The sequence below is a fragment of the Capsicum annuum genome, chromosome 1 (genome assembly GCF_002878395.1).
Source record: "Capsicum annuum cultivar UCD-10X-F1 chromosome 1, UCD10Xv1.1, whole genome shotgun sequence".
NCBI lineage: Eukaryota > Viridiplantae > Streptophyta > Magnoliopsida > Solanales > Solanaceae > Capsicum > Capsicum annuum.
Genome location: NC_061111.1, coordinates 84,036,918 through 84,056,472, shown reverse-complemented (window position 1 = coordinate 84,056,472; position 19,555 = coordinate 84,036,918).

The following is a 19,555-nucleotide window of genomic DNA, read 5'->3' as shown; positions in this document are numbered from 1 at the left end:
TAATACATGACTTCTAATCTTTTAGGCATTTTATCAAACACCTTAAATGCACACTTCATGGCATAAGTGTATTCATCAATTTAACAATCTTGAGCCACCCAAACTCATGCATTTCAACTAACATGCTCACATACTTCATAAAAATACATTAAGATACCATCTTGAAACTCCAATAACAACCATTAATATGAACATGATCACACCATAACAAGAAAATCACAATTTATTAGTTAAAACTTGATTCTTGGACTGCATGGATAAAAGGGATCCATGGATGAACACTACGCATACCTTAGGGATTGAATCTTAAAAGCAAATTGACCTTTCTTGAATGTTCTTGGATTGGGAATCTTAATTCTTGAATATCTTGTGAAGAGTGTGATGGGATCTTGAAGTTAATTGAGAAGAAACCCTAAGTTTGTTCTTGGGAACAAAGAGGGTTAAGAGCTTTTGAAACTAAATACCAATAGCTAAATACGTGTTTTTGGTATTTTATGTCGTGGGGGTACGGTTTAGGGTGAGGGAAAAACATCAAAATACCCCTACTAAATTACTTCCCAGTTGCTGAAATTATCAGCTAACGACCAAGGCTGATAAGCCGTCAGATCTGTGATAGCCCATCAGCCCAGGTCGTGACCTAGGATCTGGAATTGATGGGTTGTTGTCTAAGCTTGATGATCTGACTGATAAGTTATCACAAATGTGATAAAATATCAGATAGGTCATCAAAAATGTGATAAGCCATCATACAGGTCGTCAGAAATGCAATAAGCCGTCAGATAGGTCTTCACTCAGTTTCCAGGTGGACATGTTGGAGTAAAATGGGTATAACCTTTTGCTCCGATATTGCATTTTGGTGAAATTGGTATCGTTGGAAATATAATTCAATTATATATATTTTGATGGTTCATGAGATCAAAAATTCATAGTACAACGAGAGATATGCTCATTTGAATTTGACTATAGCAATATCCTTCTCAAGAATTCAATCGGTAAGAAATGTTTTGATTCGTCTGATAGATGGAAGTTATTTGAAGACTTAATATACATATAAATTACTCATAAAACTATAAAAGAATCATGATGTACTATGCATGAGATTGAAACATGGCGCTAATATTGGTTTAATTTTTTAGGGTATTACAATATCTCCCCCTTGGGAACATTCGTCCTCGAATGAGACTGACTAAGTAGGGAGGAACGATAGACCGAACATGAACTGAACATGAATAACTGAAACATAATATCAGGACTGACGTGACTGATAAACTAACTATATCATACTGAATATGCATAGCTGATGTGTGTGTAATTGATTCGTGAATGTATGGCTGAGGTTTCTGATAACTGAAGTTCTCGCAATGAGAATGCATATCTAATGCATGATTATATAACTGAACTGGCACATGTATGCATGACTGAATATGCAATGGTACTTGATATCAATTTTATGATATAATCCTAAACAAGGAACTAAATAAGTTTAAAGAGAACTGTTACCCTACACGGGAATGCTAATGAGCCTGAGATCATTTACTAAACATGCATGGGTAGAAACATGACAACATAACTGAGTCTAATACAGGACATATGAATTGAACATCATGATCTGAACTGAGCTTCTGAATACATGGCTTACAGCTGAGGTTGGGATTGTAAGGGTCAACTTATAAGTACCTTATACTTTAAACTGGATTCATTAGGTGAAGAGAAACTAAATGAGTTAAGACATGAAAGTGTTAAGGGTTTATGGGGTATCTCCCTCTTGGGACACTATGTCCCTTTAAGAAAGCTCACCTTGCTGAGACACTGGGGCGATGCACAACGCATCTACGAACTAGATTATAACTGAACCTTGGGAGTCTGAAACTAATGCATGATGCATAAACTGAACTGAACTTGCAATTACTAGGAGGTTCTACCTTGGAATAGTTACATTCCCTGAGACTTTGTATAGCATGAATAGATGCAAGGATGAGAAAACAAACTATACCAATCTGACTGCTTGATTACTAAATTGACTTGCTGACTTTACTAGCTAACTCGTGCTAAAACATAAGCTCAAAAAGAGAAAAAGATCTAACAATGCATACCATGAACATAAAAGACTTGTAACGTACCCTAATCTAGGTCAAGGAAACTTTCTGGATCATGACGGGTCTGGAGTGCATAAAGTTTATTCTTACACTGACCACTCTTGGTGCCCTACTGACGTAAATCTTTACCTCTCTATGCTAGAACTCTACACTCTCATATCCTGTGTCCTGGCTTGCCACACCCAAAGCATACATCACTGCCTACCCTACATGCACCAAGGTGATTCCTACCATACTATTCACAAAGCGGATAGGTAAGACTCCTATTCTCACTACCCTAGGCCTCAAAGCCTGGCGCCCCATCATGATGGTCATTCCTGGACTTGGATACTGGTACACTAGCTGAGGATGGATCTAGTACTGAAAACTTCTGACTATGCTGAGAATGGTTACCACCCTGTGACTTAGGTTGAGTAAAGCTGAAACTACCTATCCTTGCTCTCTTACTCTGTCTCTCTCTTAACCTAATTTTCTGCTCCTCTATCTACTGAGCATAGTCATAAGCCTGGATAAATTCATATCACTATTCAACATTACAAACCTTCACTCATTGACCACACTATTATTCACCCCTAATACCAACTTACTCATCTTAGCTATCTGCAACCACATGAGGGCCATATCTGGCTAATTGAGTAAACTTGAGAGAATACTCTTTCACTATCATATTGCCCTGCCTGAGGTTGATGAACTCAAGTACCTTGGCTTCTCTAAGCTCTAGGGGAAAGAATCTATCAAGAAAAGCAGAGACAAACTCCTCCCACTCTATAGAACCTAATCATCTAACCTTTTTGACTTCCACTATTTGTACTAAGTATGAGTCATATCCTGCAACTGATACGTAGCTAACTTAGCACTCTCAACAATAGTCACTCCCATGATGTCAGTAACTTTTTTAATCTGATCAATGAATTTCTAAGGGTCTTCATCAGTCTTAGACACGAAGAAATAAGGAGGATTTGTTCGGGTGAAGTCCCAAATCCTGGTTGCAGCTGATTAGCCACTGGGTTGGCCAGAATGACAGGTGGTCATTCATGCTAGGCAGCGACTGACTAAGCAAGAATACATAATGCAGCCCTGAACTCTGCATAAGAAATATGTTCGCCCAAAAGATCTTCGGGTTGAGGGGCTGGCTAACTTCTTCTCTTGGGAGGCATGTTCTGAAATCAAGAGGAAAAATAGATTTGACTGAGAGATTAACTTGAGATTATGCTCACTGGCACGACATGAATACTGAAAAAAGGGAAACTGTTCCTAAAACATCTTATAGCCTCTCGCACATAAATGTAGCACGCAACATACTCATGTACAAGACTCTACTAGATGTGACTTTCAGACTTTCTAGGACACTATGGAACCTTAGGCTCTGATAACAAGTTTATAACTCCCTAATTTTCTAAACTAGAATGCTACACTATGCTCATGACCCTGAAGGACCACAAGCTAACCCATGACTGATATCTGTACCTGTAACTACATAATATATGTATATAAATGTGGAAACATAAACTAAAAGGCCATAAGGTTGAATACTAAACGTAATCTGAATAATAACAATATTAGATTAAAGTGGTCTCACAATACCAAAATAAAATTGAAATACTAAAGTCTGAATCTAGTCTGTAATCTAGTCTGAAAGCATCTAACTGTCTGAAGTAGGGAGTGAAAGAAATATATCTCCAACTAACTCCTGACTACTGAAAGCCAAACTGAAATACTGATATAATAAAGTAGTAATTATGTCCTCGGAGAATGAGGACTCACTGCAAACTTTGACTGGTAAAATCTGTAATGCTACTACTGCTCTGGAACTCGTGCCTCTAAACCTAAGGCATAAAATAAAATATCATAGCGCGAATGCGTCAGTACAACTAAATATATTGAGTATACGAGTAAGGTAGGCTAAATACAAAGGGTTTATATGCATGAACAATGCTAACTGATATGAACATGAGAATACATACATCCATAAGTAACTATAACTGAACTCGTGGTGATACTGACTATTGAGTCTGAATGCTGATAATATGAGTGTACTGATACAGAGATACTGAATGACTGAGTTCACTGATATTAATATATAAGTCACTACTAAGTAAGGAAATGATACTGCATTACTGAATAGATGAACGGCTATTTCTGACAGTTTGAATTATGAAGAACTGATCTGATTGACTATGTCTCACAGTCTTGAAACTGAATACTGATAAAGTGAGTCATGATGACTAATATAACAGATATGACTATGATGATTGGCATAACCGATGTAACTGATACTGAGTGACTGTATCTGACAGTCTAAGTTCTGATGGAACTATCTGAGTTCCATTCTATATGGAGTAACTAAATTTAAGATCAGTCCTACCTAGCGGGTAATCTCTAAATTTGATGTATTCATCTAACTAACATGTCCCTTTTCTAGCAAGTCTTGGGTCCAACCTGTAACCCCAGTTGGAAGGGTGTCAGTACCGCACCATTGGTAAAGACAACTATTGTGGATTCAGTCCTAATCTAATGGGTGACCTTGGGATCAGTCCTATATATTTAAATATGCTAACGGGTGATCCATGGGTATGTCAGTCCTATCTAACGGGTGACATCTCGTACCTACGCTGGCTACGTAGTTCTGGAACTTAGGGATTGCTTCTAGGGATCTCATTCCTATCTAGCGGATGAGTCCCAATCCCTAGGCTCACTAGGTGTTGAACCCTACTCCCATCTGAAAGACGCTAAACTGATTAATTGAGCTGAGTTGATTAACTGAGCTGAACTGATTATCTTAAATGAACTGATTAGCTGAACTGATACAAGTGGTATTGTTTGGCGGAGCTAAACTGAGTGTACGGAGTTTCATTGACTGACGGAATATACTGATGTCTGAGGACTAACTGAGAGTATTGTAGTTACTGAGATTTTACTTGGAATACTGAAATCACTGAGATTACTGAACTACTGAGATTTCTAAGATTTCCTGAGCCACATGGTTGACTGAGTTGTATGGATCATTGCTTAACTGAGAGTATCATGAAACATGACAAGGCTCTAGGCACATAGCTAAATTGTCGGGTACAAGTACCCCCAGGACTCGATGGAAGGAAACTGACAAAATATGACTTTTCTCTTCTTGAACACATGACCAATATTCATAATTCAAAATACCATAAGTGGAGGATTTTATACTACACATAGTTCTCAAAATCTTATACATAGAAGGGAATGCAAATAACAACATGCCATAAGTCCATCAATCTAGTTTCATGAACATTCCATCAACAATCATGATGCATAACAATATCATAGAAGTCATTATTTTCATAAGGGTGTAGCATGCCTTTGTCATTTAGGTCACAATTCAACTATAATACATGACTTCTAGTCTTTTAGGCATTTTATCAAACACCTTACATGCACACTTCGTGGCATAGGTGTATTCATCAATTTAACAATCTTAAGTCACCCAAACTCTTGGATTTCAACTAACATTCTCACATACTTCATGAAAATACATTAAGATACCATCTTGAAACTCCAATAACAACCATCAACATGAACATGATCACACCATAACAAGAAAATCACAATTTATTATTTAAAACTTGATTCTTAGGCTCCATGGATGAACACTACGCATACCTTAGGGATTGATTCTTGAAAGCAAATTGACCTTTCTTGAATGTTCTTGGATTGGGAATCTTAATTCTTGAATATCTTATGGAGAGTATGATGGGATCTTGAAGTTAATTAAGAAGAAACCCTAAGTTTGTTCTTTGGAACAAAGAGGGTTAAGAGCTTTTGAAACTAAATACCAATAGCTAAATACGTGTTTTTGGTGTTTTATGTAGTGGGGGTAAGGTTTAGGGTGAGGGAAAAAGATCAAAATACCCCTACAAAATTACTTTCCACTTGCTGAAATTATCAACTGACGACCAAGGTTGATAAGCCGTCAGATCTGTGGTAGCCCGTCAGCCCAGGACATCACCTAGGAGCTGGAATTAACGGGTTGCTGTATAAGCTTGACGACATGGCTGATAATTTAGTAGAAATGTGATAAGCCGTCAGATAGGTCATCACTCAGTTTCCAGGTGGACATGCTGGAGTAAAATGGGTTAACTTTTTACTACGATATCAAATTTTGGTGAAATTGGTATCGCTGGAAAGATAATTAAATTATCTATATTTTGATGGGTCATTATCTCAAAAAATCATAGTATAACGATAGATATGCTCATTTGAAGTTGACTATAGCAATATCCTTCTGAAGAATTCAATCGGTAAGGAATATTTTGATTCGTCTGATAGCTGGAAGTTATTTGAATCCTTAATATACATATAACTTACTCAAAAAACTATAAAATAATCATGATGTACTATGCATGAGATTGAAACATGGCGCTAATATTGGTTTGGATTTTTTAGGGTATTACATTTACTCCTCATTCGAGGATGAATGATCCAAGTGGAGAAAAATTGAAACACCTATACTTAAAACCATTGAAAATCTTTATCTTTAGGTGTCATTAGGGTGGGTACGACTAGGGGCTTGAGTCATACCCTTTGGATACGAGTTATATCATTCTCCTCTTCTCCCTCATATCCTAGGCAGTGTGGTGAGGGTTGCTCACTGTCCTAGGTATGAGTCACCCTTCCATCAATCATACCTAAGGGTATGAGTCATACCAAAGTAAGTCATATTAGGGAGTCATGAGTTTGAAAGTGAACTATTTTGGGTACGATTGTTGTGTACGAGTTAGGGGTGAGTCATACCATTTGGATATGACTCAAAGGTGCATGGTCGTACCCATAACAGTGTGTGTGAACTAGGAGAAGCCTAGGGTACGAGTCAGGGTACCACTCATACCCTAGGGTATGACTACTTAAGTGAGTCTCACCCCTGGAGGGATTTAATTTTCAGCTTTTAACTAAGGGCCTTTGGTCATTTCCCATGTCTAAAACCCTAATCGCTCTCACTATATAAGTGTGTGTAGGCTCATAAATATCTATTTTGATGGATCAAACACCTTAAATACTCTCTCAAGCTCATCTTTAAAGAATTGGAGGCTAGGGTTTCAAGAGTGGTCTTCAAGAGGCAAAGGGGAGTCAATATTCTTAGTGATTCATCTTGTTTAAGGCATGTAACTCTTCCCCTTTCTAAATAACTCTAAACCCATGTATTTCACGCTTGGATTAGTAAGTGTACATGGTGGTTTTGAAATCAAATAAAAAGGGTTTTGTTGCATAATGATGATTCTTACTTAGAGTTATGTTTATACGTGTTATTGATGGTAGTTTGCATATGAGAATGCTTATTGTACATGGTCTATCATGTAGGTCTTGATTAACCCTAGTCTTGATGATTTCTATCTTGAAATTGGCCTTGGTAAAGGTATGTACATAATGTGTTTGTGAAAATATCTAAGTGAGATATGTAGTTACATGATGATGATTCTTTGAACTAGGCGATGGCCCAATATATATGTATTATTGATAAATAGTATTGTGAAGTAAAATAAGCCATCTATTATGTAATGGATGACCCCGATGGTTTGATGAATAAGAAAGGGTTACAGTCCCTAACATAAAGATGAACTTGAATTGTGTGTTGAACTAAATTATGGTATAGAATTGCTAATGAAGTGTGAATGGCTTATAAGGGTCTTGAGAACCATAGCTTGAATTGTATGATGAGTGAATTAAGGTGTTGTCCTATTGAAATGGTTAAGCAATAAAGGCTTCCATGAGGACAATGTAGTCATGTATGGTATTGAATTGGCTAAATAGATTATAGTTCTTATGTATGGAATTGAATGTATGAGGATGCATGGACAAAGGTATAGAGTCCCAATATCAGCTAATGATAGTCATGATGGCTTGAGGTTGAAGTCCCTTGCCTAAAGAAATCACTTGTGGTTAAAGTCCCTTACATATTGAGATCTCATGAGGGCATAGTGCCTCACCAAATAAATTGGCTTGGGCTTAGAGTCCCTTATCTATCATGGCATGAGGTTAGGGTCCCTTTCCAAATGTGTGAGCATGTGGTTAGAGTCCCTTGCTTGAATAAATATGGGTGAGTGGTTAGAGTCTCTCACTTATATGAATGTGTGTGAGTGGTTAGAGTCCCTCACTTGAATAGATGTGTGTGGTTAAAGTCCCTTACTTGATGATACATGAATATGGTTAAAATCTTGTGCCTAATGAGAAATGATTGAACCTATAAGTGTGAAAGGTTGGAGTCCTCCATTGCATGTATGATAAATGAGTGTTTCCAAAGTGTTGATAAGAATTATTTCCTTGATTAGCATGTGATATGTCTATATGAATGGATAAGGTTATGAATGTGACTAAATATCATATTTTCCTTGTTGTTGAATGATTATGTTATTTTATCTTTATCCTTGAGTTATATGCTAGTGTTTAAATTGCTAACTATCTCCGAACGCTATGTCACCATGCGACATAGGGGCCGGAGCATCTTCTTCTTTTCTTGTACAATGATTAGGTGATTGAAGCAGTTCGTGCATTGACTACAGAGTGTTGATCTTCCTTATTTTGGAAGACATTCATTCTTGGTCTTCTATCTTTAGATTTAGTCTTATTTGGACTTGGTTTGGATATTGTCGGGGGCTTGTCCCGACATATATATTTCTAAACTTTGGTTTGTATAGAGGTATTGTGGATGACTATGGACTTGGTAATATTGGTTAGTGTGTTGATAGTTATGAAATGGTTAGACATTGCTTATGTTATGACTTGTAGTATGTTTTACGCTACCTCATTATATGGTTGGGATTCACCCGACCCATGTAGTCGATGTGATGATTGTGATGGGTTATTAGGGCGATCTCTGATTCATGTGGGCTTGAGGTGTCCATACAACATGGCCCAATTTTGGTCGTGTCAGTATCCAATTATACAATTGGTACCCTAGAACCGCACCCTAGGCAGAATCATCTAGGGTAGACATAGGACATCGTACGGTTTGGCACTATACTTCTTGTACCCTAACTTATGACTAGTATGATGTCTTCTTGTACGTTGGACAGTAAACAACCAATACTACACTGAGTATCATACGACCAAGGACTTTAAATTGTATCCGCTCCATACTAGTGGTATGATGCAAGTTGTATGACGCACAGAAAGTTCAAAATTAGGAAATTTTCGGTCAAAACTAGGTTGTTTCACCATTCCTCTTCCTTTATCACCATTCCCACTCCCACCTCTTTGAATTGAATTTTTTCATGAGAAGGAGAGTTTGCCGGATGTGTCGAACTCCATAAGAAAGCCTAATTGCTAAAACCCATCCATTTTCATTCCTCACCACTATTTCAATCTCCTACCAAAATCTTTAATTTCATTATAAATTTATTTTTGTAAGATTTTTTAGCCTCAATTTCTAGTTGACACAGTAGGTGTCGATGATGGGTGTTGCGGAACTGACGGAGATGGAGGTGAAATTACTATTGGTGTTGAAATATTTTGGAGTTTCTATTAATGGCGGTGGTGGAAATTGAATGGTCTGAGCGCCTTGAATTCCTCTATCATCTTTTTTATTTAACTCCTTGAAATTAAGCTTGAAAATTAGTCGAACATCAGTTCGCACCACTAGTAATTTGACCGCAACAGTACCCAATTCACCCCAATCAATTTTTTCAATTGGCATGCGCAAAGTCGTCAAAAATTATATCTGCAGATTTCTCATGGTTTGTTGAATGCATTCCACCACTCAGAAGTACTGCATTATCATCTGAATTGCCTTGAAAAATAATTTTTCTCAACCCACTATTCATTCGAAATATCCCCCATTATCGCTTTAATATTTTCTAATTTCTGAGAATAGTGGGTAAAATTTTTTACTAAATCATTATGGGGTGGGTGCGCATCATTTTTGTGCACATTTTTAGATTGATTCGGTGGCCGAAAAAACTCCACTGGTGATTGTGGGGCCATGCCATCAGAAACAGTATGGGTGTGAGGCTTGAAGAAGAAAACATCTTTTTTTAATTTTTTTTTATTCATATATATATATATATATATATATATATATATATATATGAAATTATTTTTAAAAATACTTTTCTTGCGTGGCTCCAATGTGGCATTGACGTGGCGCTGTGTGTAGGGTGCGTGTAAGACACTCTCCATTGTGAGAGTGATATTATATATATGGTAGTATTTAATTCACTTGAAAATTTAGGGAGGTAAATAATTGTTCATAAAGTTAAGTGTAAAAGTGAATTTTGAGGACAAGTTTAGGAGGGAAATAATGTATTTTTTCTTTAATTTATCGAGCATAAAACTATTGAAGAAAATATTTTTCTCCATAAGAAACACGCCAATTGTTTAAGGTTTGTGAAAATGATACATATAAAATAATTGGTGAAAATAATTGTTGCACCCTTGAGCAAGTTTTATATGTGAACTTATAACTACCGGTATATTTATTGCAAACTAAGTTTTAACTATCTTCATTTTAAATCATTTGATATTCTAAATTTTACTGATTATATGTCACTTTAAATTTTGCACTGCATGAAATTTATAGAGGAGAAAATATTTGGCATCACAAATCTTTTCATTCTCGTGATTCAAGTGTGCCGCGTGTCAAAGAACATTCCTACTTATTCTTCTTATGCAACTTTGACTATTAGAAAAATTGAAGCCAGTCTTGTTAACTATTCTTAAAACTACTAGCTGTCATTTTACAATGAATAGAATTTTTGAACGATATGTGTGTAGCTCTGAATTTTCTTACCGATATGATTGGGATAAGAAAAATGAAAGAACTAGATTTGTGAGTTCTCAATCATAATCTTTGGAAGTTATCAAATTTCAAATTTATTATTTATTCAATTAAATTTTTAAAATTGATATAATGTTTTGTATTATAGTAAATATCAACTTGTATGTTTATTAGGAGAAAAGTTACAATCCTAACTTCGGGTCCGCCAGTTTTCCCCTATTAATAAAGGGTTTCCTTAGGTAATCCATCCTCAATCCCTCAATACAATCCCACAAGAGAAATAAGATGTTCTGTCCTCTCTACCTAATGTTCTTGCAATATTATTTCATAACGTGTTATCAGTACGAGATTCTATCATAAAAAAATATTTTGAAAAGATTTACGGTTGAGGACAAGTCCGCAAAATAAGTTTTGAATCTAATTCCTGCTGTGGGCTGTTGGTTTATATTCAAACTCTCTCATAATACTACCAAAGTGAAATCCGTTCACTGCTCATCACAAGATAAGTAACTTTTTATTCATAAGATTTAGTAGTCACAATGTTGCCACATCACAGTATGTTTGTTTGACTTATATATATACGTCTAGTTTGTTTCTTTTCTAACTGTTTCTTTTCAGGTTGGCGGGTTGAAAATTTCATGGACCTGCTGCATTTTCACATAGCATGGCCTTGGATCTTACGGATTGAGAATGATACGTGGGTTCAAGTCCCATTGAACAAAAGGAATGTTAGGGTTCTAAGTCCCATCGATTTATAATTTAAGATGTCTTTATATGAATAAGATGTTGAGTTTGAAGTTTAATACACCACGTTGATAATATAATGATAACAAAGGTAAAATAATGTACTATTGGTGAAAAGACATGAAATTTGTCTCATGAATATGTTCTATTTCTTTGAGTGAATGTGGTAGCAGCATAATATGTCTGAGAGAAGATAGGGTGATTGAATGTATAAATATAAGCGATGAGAGACAATAGGATAATAATCTTCAAAGTGACAATATTAAATGCATGCCTCAATTTACTTCTGAAGTAGCAATATCTTAAAAGAAATATAAGTTATCATACTTTGATAGATTTAAGGCACGATTATATTTTATTTTAGAGAATGAGAATTTCGATTGTTGTAAGTATAAATGCATTCCTTGGGGTGAATGTAATAAGAGTAATACCTCCAATAAATGGTAGAATAATTGAGAAGAAATATTCTGAAATTTACTCTAAAGTACTAAATCTGAAAATTTATTCATGTAATATTTTATTTACGTTATTCACTTGATTAAGACTACACAAATTAGAAATGTATTAATCAAGTGACAAAAGACAACAATTAATCTAGTAAATGTGAAATTTACTAAAGCAAAAATCAAATGTCACGGTAAACTTGAAGTTTACAAGTACAAATAAGTTCATAAGTTGACGTGAAGGATTATGACATCCGAAGATGTGCATATTGAGTATTGCACATGTAATGAAGAACTAAAAGATTTTTCAAGAATTATTTATATTGTTTGTTCTCATGATAAGTTGGTTGGACCAACAAATGTTGAAATTGTATCCGTTAAAATCTGAAAAGTATAAAAGGTGAATATACGCTCCTTCACCTATCATGTGATATGTTGAAACGATGCATCAATAAGATGATCATATATATGTTTATTGTCAATCCTGCAGCTTGACATTAACAAAGTTGCTTGATCAATATAAATTAAGTTATGAGCATAATTTTCAGATTATGTAATTAACATAATTCATCTTGATAATGCAAGTTTGACATTGAATGTCTATGATAAATAACTGAATCATTGCTTATGAAAATAAAGTTTTCATGTGTTGGTCTGAAATATTGCATATAATAGGATGTGTATGCATTGAAATAAATTATGATTAATTTCTCCTTCTTAATTGATTCAAGGTCAGAAACTAAATATTTCATCTAGTAGTTTTTTATGTGCGGTATACGATTAATGAAGATATCATGATGTACAAAGATGAATTCTGTAAATTAAATTGAGATGTATGTTAGTTTTCCTGATATGGTAGGTGGAGGGGGAGTCAATAAGCAGCTAAGGAATATATTGTGAATTATCTGTAATATGATCCTCACTCAAAAAATAATTCAAGTAAATGCTAGAAGCGTTTGCTGACCTCAAATTGATTTCATATTTAATTATGGATTCTCTTATTGTGTATCCTTGAAGGACAAAGTCTATAACATGGATGAAGTGTGGTAGACTATAATATGTTCCAAATGAAATAATTCTTAAAAAGGATAAGGAACAAATGATCATAATAAGAAGGTAATATGTTCGTGAAGAGCGTACGACATAACACTTCGTAAAATTTTATGAGAAGTTCAGGTACCTAAGACAAATAATGAAGTGATGAGATCTCAACAAGTTATGTCGCATTGTGAATCGATATAAGCATATTATCGATAATATCTTTGATATAATATGGCGCATATTGTAAAAGAATATGAGGATTGAATTCTATGTTTATTTAAGCATGCTGATGCAGAACTATTTATCTAGTGACATGGAATGATGCATCTAGATAAGCATAAAATTTATTTAATTTGCAGTTCAAACACTAGAAAATGTCACATATGAAATGTTAAATATTGTCACTTGACAAAATCAATATGAAAATTTCTAAAGGTTTCAAAATGCCAGCAGCATATAAAAGTTTTTGAAAAACTTATTTATAATTCTTATAAGGGATAAACTGATGATTTAAATATTATGATAACTCTCGAAGAATTTTCAAAGGCAATAGATTATCTGCTGAAAGAAGTTGAAATGAGTATCATGCAGAATTGAATTGATCATGAGGTATCATATTTTGTGCAATTATGCATTTATGTATCTTGCTATAACTAGTAACATGATAATAGTTTTACTTTTACATAAAAATAGTGAAGCAAGATCACTTGGATATTATAAATAAAAAATCTCGTACGGATGTTTTTATATATACCCTAACAACTATTGTCAAATTTTTGAATATACGAGATATTCATATGATTGACATAAGAATTTGATGCAGACATATTATTTATTATGATGAAGGGTTACTGGCATACCATATTTACATCACATTTATATTTATGCTAAGATGATAGTTATTCATGAAACAAACTAAAAATATGTGCGGTTAATGTTAATGACACATCTCATTCTTGAAAGACATGATTTCAAATATGATAAATCCATGATTTTGTACGAAGACAACATACACAATCCAATTGAAGAGAGTGTTCATAAAAGGATATACAACGAATTACATTCACCAAAATTTTTCTACTTATATGATCTCCAAAAGAATGGTGATATCAACGTGCAATAGATTCGTTCGAGTGATAATATAGTCGATCAATTTATTCGCAAAGTCTCTACCAAATACAACTTTGAGAAGATGATGCACAAGGTTGAAATACGAAGATTCAAGATTTTGAATTGATGTTCTCATCATGGACAGTCAATACGCGTTGTACTCTTTTTTCCTTTGAAGACTTTGTCTCACTGATTCTTTCTTGTAAGGTTTTTAATGCGGCAGTAGAAATGCTTATTATTAGAGATGTGTACTCTTTTTTCTTCACTAGATTTTTTTTAGTGATATTTTAATGAGGCACCATCTATCAAATAGAAATTCAAGGAGGAGTGTTATAAATGTAGTTATATTATAGTGAATATCTTCTTGTATGTTTATTAGGAGAAAAGTTAGGTACAAAGACTTTGGGACCAAGTTAATTATTTTTTGTTATAAATGAAGTGATTTTTCCTTCATTATAATTCATCCCTAATGCCTCACAATCCCTCAAGAGAAATAAGTTCTCTCCCCTTTCCTCTCTCACTTTCCTCTCTTTTCTCGTGTTCCCTTCTCACCCTCTCTCCCATTTCTCTCCCTTTCTATAGTTTCTATATATTTCAACCAAAAAATTTGGACCATGGACACGGTAAGTTCAATGTTGGCTGATTTTTTCAATGGTCCTACATTACTTGGCAAAGTTCTCCGATTCTTAGAAATTTAGATCAGTCAGAAACATGCCCTGAAGGCAAGACAAGGTACTTTTGAATTGTTAACTCACCCAGAGTCAAGAGAATGAAAGCATTGTCATATCATTCCTCTTTAATCACCCGGTGCATATTTAATAGATTAAAATATGCGTTAGATGTATCATATTGATTTTCACTTTTGAATTTTCTCTTATTTTTCGGTAGTTTTTGAGTTCTATATATCAAATACATATGTACATCTGTGTGTCTGTATTCGATTTTTGATTGATATGTGTATTCCTATGTTTATGTGTATGTTTCAGTTTTGATTCAGTAATAAACCTTGTGGAAATATTAGTTGTTTTTCCACAATTATGATATTATTATCCAGTGCTCACAGCAGGTACCAGCTCATGGGTTAGCTTGTGGTTCCTCGGGACTGTAAGCACCGCGTGACGTCCAGGGTGTACTCTCGGGACGTTACATCAGCATTATCTCCAGATAGGACAGAAAAATTTCCTTATGTTCCAAATCTAGGAGGCATGATCTGAAATACAAATAAACAAAGATTAGAGAAGATTCTAGGATTGAGAACTCAAGCTTGAAGATAGAATACCAAGAAAGTGAAGCAGTCCTAAATATCTTGCAGCCTATCTCTTATGAGTGTGGCGCGCTACACACCGTTAAAAGAGACTCTACTCAACAGGTGCACTACACACTGCTAAAAAAGACTCTACTCGACACGGCTTTGTGGACTCTTAAGTGATCAGAACCTAAAGCTCTGATACCAACTTAACATGACCCGACCCCGGGTCTTGTCGTAGTATGCATCCCAAGTCCAACCAGGACCGCCCCCTGTTACCTAACCCATCCACCTATATCGAGCCTTTGATAGGTTGCATTTAGAACATATAACCAGATAGCATAAATGTTCTCATTAAGACTCTGGGATAGGGTCACAACCATGACCGACCCAACCGAGTCCAACCGTATCACACCAACCATCCAACCATACCGTCCAAACCATAGGCCATAACCAAAGAGAATACCAAAACATAATATGATAATTAATCCGAAAATGTAATACGAAAGAACGGTGAGAAGTTATGTCCGATGATGCCAGCCTCCCAGCCTATTCCAATGCCAAGGTTGACACCTCTATCGATCCCGCCCATACCAACCCCCAAAAGTACCACAAAGTCTCTATCCAAAAGAGTAAACAAAATTTAGTTGGGACATGCCCCAAACCATGGCCAAAATTAATATCCAAAATAAAAGAAAAGTGTCCAAAGAAAGCCATAACATGAAATGATGCCTTCCGAAAGGATGGAAGCTCACCAATTTAGTCCAAATGTTATCCCCGATTCAATCACTATATAAGAAGAGTCGAAAGGCCGGTTCCTGCATAGAGTGGGTATACATCCGCTAGTAGACGGGTTAGAAAGTGACCGCTAGCATGAATCTCAGGATAAAAATAAAATAATTTCAGTTATAAAATCAAGTAAACCATTCATAATTCATACAACAATACATATATAAGTGCCGGGAAAGGGAATCGGGTTTATCATGCCTTTTAAAACCCTTACTTAGGCAGTGTAGCTTGGTCGTCCTAAACTACCCACGAGCAATATGAGTTCAGCTCCCCCTGCTGAAAGGGTCCTAGACTCCTAGTGCGTGTAGCCGCATGACCAGGGAAGTATCCCATAGGATGACTAGTACATCCCCCTATAACGCCCCAAGAACCTATCCCGAGACGTCACACAATGCTTAAGGCCACATGTGGCCTCAAGCTAACCCTCTAAATCTGTCATCACTTTCAGAACTCACTATAACACTAATCCTTTAAAAATAGAGAAGAATAATCATGTCATGAGCATACTGTGATACGAAGAAATACTGTCCGGTACAAACAAAATACTGAATATTCTGTACATACTGGTACTCTAGTCTGACAAAGTCTCTACTACAAGAGACTGAGGAGCCATTGGGACAGATCCCTAACTGACTCGCCTGAACTGAAAAGAAACAACCATCTATTATTAAGGCCAAAAATTAGGGACATAGGTCCTCGAACCATGAGGACTCACCAACTATAAGAATGTAGATGGAGGTACTCAAAGATCACTGTCGCTATTGAGACTGAGCACCTGAACCTACATCACGAGAAAATGAAGAACATAGAGGAGTATGGCAATCAGTACTTGGGATTGTACTTAGTATGTGAGGGTGTATGCAACACTTTTAAACAATATCATAAATGTAAAATAAAGTCATGCATGCTGACAATAATGACTTCTTCGCTTGAATTTCCTAAAACATAATTTCCACAAATCATCAATAATGACACATGCTTCACAAAATATCATAAATTATTGGACTCAACTCAAACTCTTTAACTCATGACTTAGAGTGACTCGGTAACTCAAGAAACTTAGACTATTATGGACTTGGGAGTTTCTTATAACCTACATAAACCATGTGAGCTGCATGGAGTCCAACGTTTTGCCCTCCTAAATAAGGAACCCCACATTGTCAGGAGCGTTATACTCTTGCCAGGGAGTATAACCTCAAACTCATCTCTGTGATCACAAACTCGACTCTTTGGCCCTCAAATCTCAATCCTACGGTGGCATGTAGTTCTGGGGAAGTAGGATGCGCTGAACCCACATTCCCGCTCAGTGCTAAATAGTCCTCCCATACTTAGCTCAGAACGCGTTAGGAAATCCACCTCAATCAACTCAAGGATCTATCATGAAGACCAAAACATAAATAGTTCTCATCTGTAAATCATAATCAACTTGTGGGTTCCTAACTCGACTCAAACTCAAAACAATCTTTCTCGACATCAAGTACACTTGCTTATTAAATCATATCAAGTATCAAGGCTTCAAGAAAACATCATAGAACTCATTCTTGACTCTCAAGCTCAATATCAATATATATTCAATAATCAAACTTCTCATGGAAAAGCATAAATCATGACACTTATCTTAAATCACTTAGAAATCATCATCTCATGATAACAATATACAACTCATGGAATAAATTCTCAATTTAAGAAATAAAACAATGAAATAGTTATATATATCAATCTTGAATAGCTCAATTCTCATAAATCATTGATAAAGTAATTTGGGTTTCTTCACACTTTTGAGCTAAGTTTCTTGATACCTTTGACTTAGAGAACTTGATTCTTGAACAACTCGGTGAAATACACGGAAGATTCTTGAATTTTCTTGGAGAAGATTTGGATTTGGAATTGGAGGATATAAACCCTCGCTCTAGATATTTCTTGGAAGAGATTAGAGAGAAAATAAATTGCTTTCCTCTACTTAGATATATAGAGGCCAAAATGGGAAAAAATAATGAAAATGCCCTTGAGCAAATTCTAGAACTGGAGCCCGAGTTTTGGCCTTGGCGCGACGCACCATGATCGCAGACCTTCACTAGATTTTGACAATTGGGAAACTGCTCAGTGACGCGATGCGGTGAAGTCACATTTGCCACCTTGGTCGTGACCTGGAAGGGCACCGCGACACGGTAGAATCGCATTGGTGCACTGGAATTTAACAATCCTAATATTGATCTTTGGTACGACGCGCCAATATTGCAAAGGCTCACTAGAAAATGACAATTGCCATTTTGGCTGGGTCCGCTATGCGCTAAACTGCCAGGCGGCACACTGTCTCACTAAAATGGCTCTACTCTTCACCCGAGTGTCGTATTTAGGCGAATTTGGTATAGATGGAAAGCTTATTCAATTCTCTACATGGTACAAGTAGAAATTAGAGAAATACAACATGGTATAAATATCAATCACTTTGAAAGTCATCTATATTCACTCAAAAGGCGAATTTAGGCTTAAGAAATGATCGGGGTATTACAATATCTCCCCCTTGGAAACATTCATCCTCGAATGTTGCTAGTTAGGCTCAAGATCAAAGAGAAAACTGGAAATACTTTATGGGAACCATTTGCTCAACCTACTTACTTCACTCTAGATTTTTTAGTATTTCATAGAATGCACGAATCATAGAATGGATATTTATACAACTGAATATGCTGGATTAGTAGGAAAGTGAAATAAAGAAGAATAGTACCGTCGGTTTGATTTGGACTCGTGGAGAAGAGATGAGGGTATCTGGTTTGCATATCTTCTTCTGTTTCCCAAGTAGCACCCTCAACTGATTGATTTCGCCATATAACTTTAACGAAGGGAACCTCCTTGTTTCTTAGTCTATGGACTTGATAATCTAAGATCTCGACCGGAACTTCATCATAAGAAAGACTATCCAGAACATCTAAGCTCCCTGATGGTTCAACCACAATAGAATCACCAATGCGCTTCTTGAGCATAGAAACGTGAAAGACAGGGTGGACAGCTGACAACTCTACAGGCAACTCAATCTCATATGTTGTTTTCCCAACATGATTCAAAACTCTATAAGGGCCAACATATCGGGGACTAAGTTTCCCTTTTTTTCTAAATCCTTTCACCCCTTTCATGGGCAAAATTTTTAAGTACACCAAATCATCAACTTCAAACTCAAGAGCTCTTCTTCTCACATCTGCATACGACTTCTGACGACTCTGGGCTATCTTTAACATTTCCTGAATCAACTTAACTTTCTCCATGGCCTCGAACATAGCATCAAGTCCAATCACAGTAGCCTCACCCACTTCGAACCAACCTATGGGTGATCTACATCTCCTTCCAT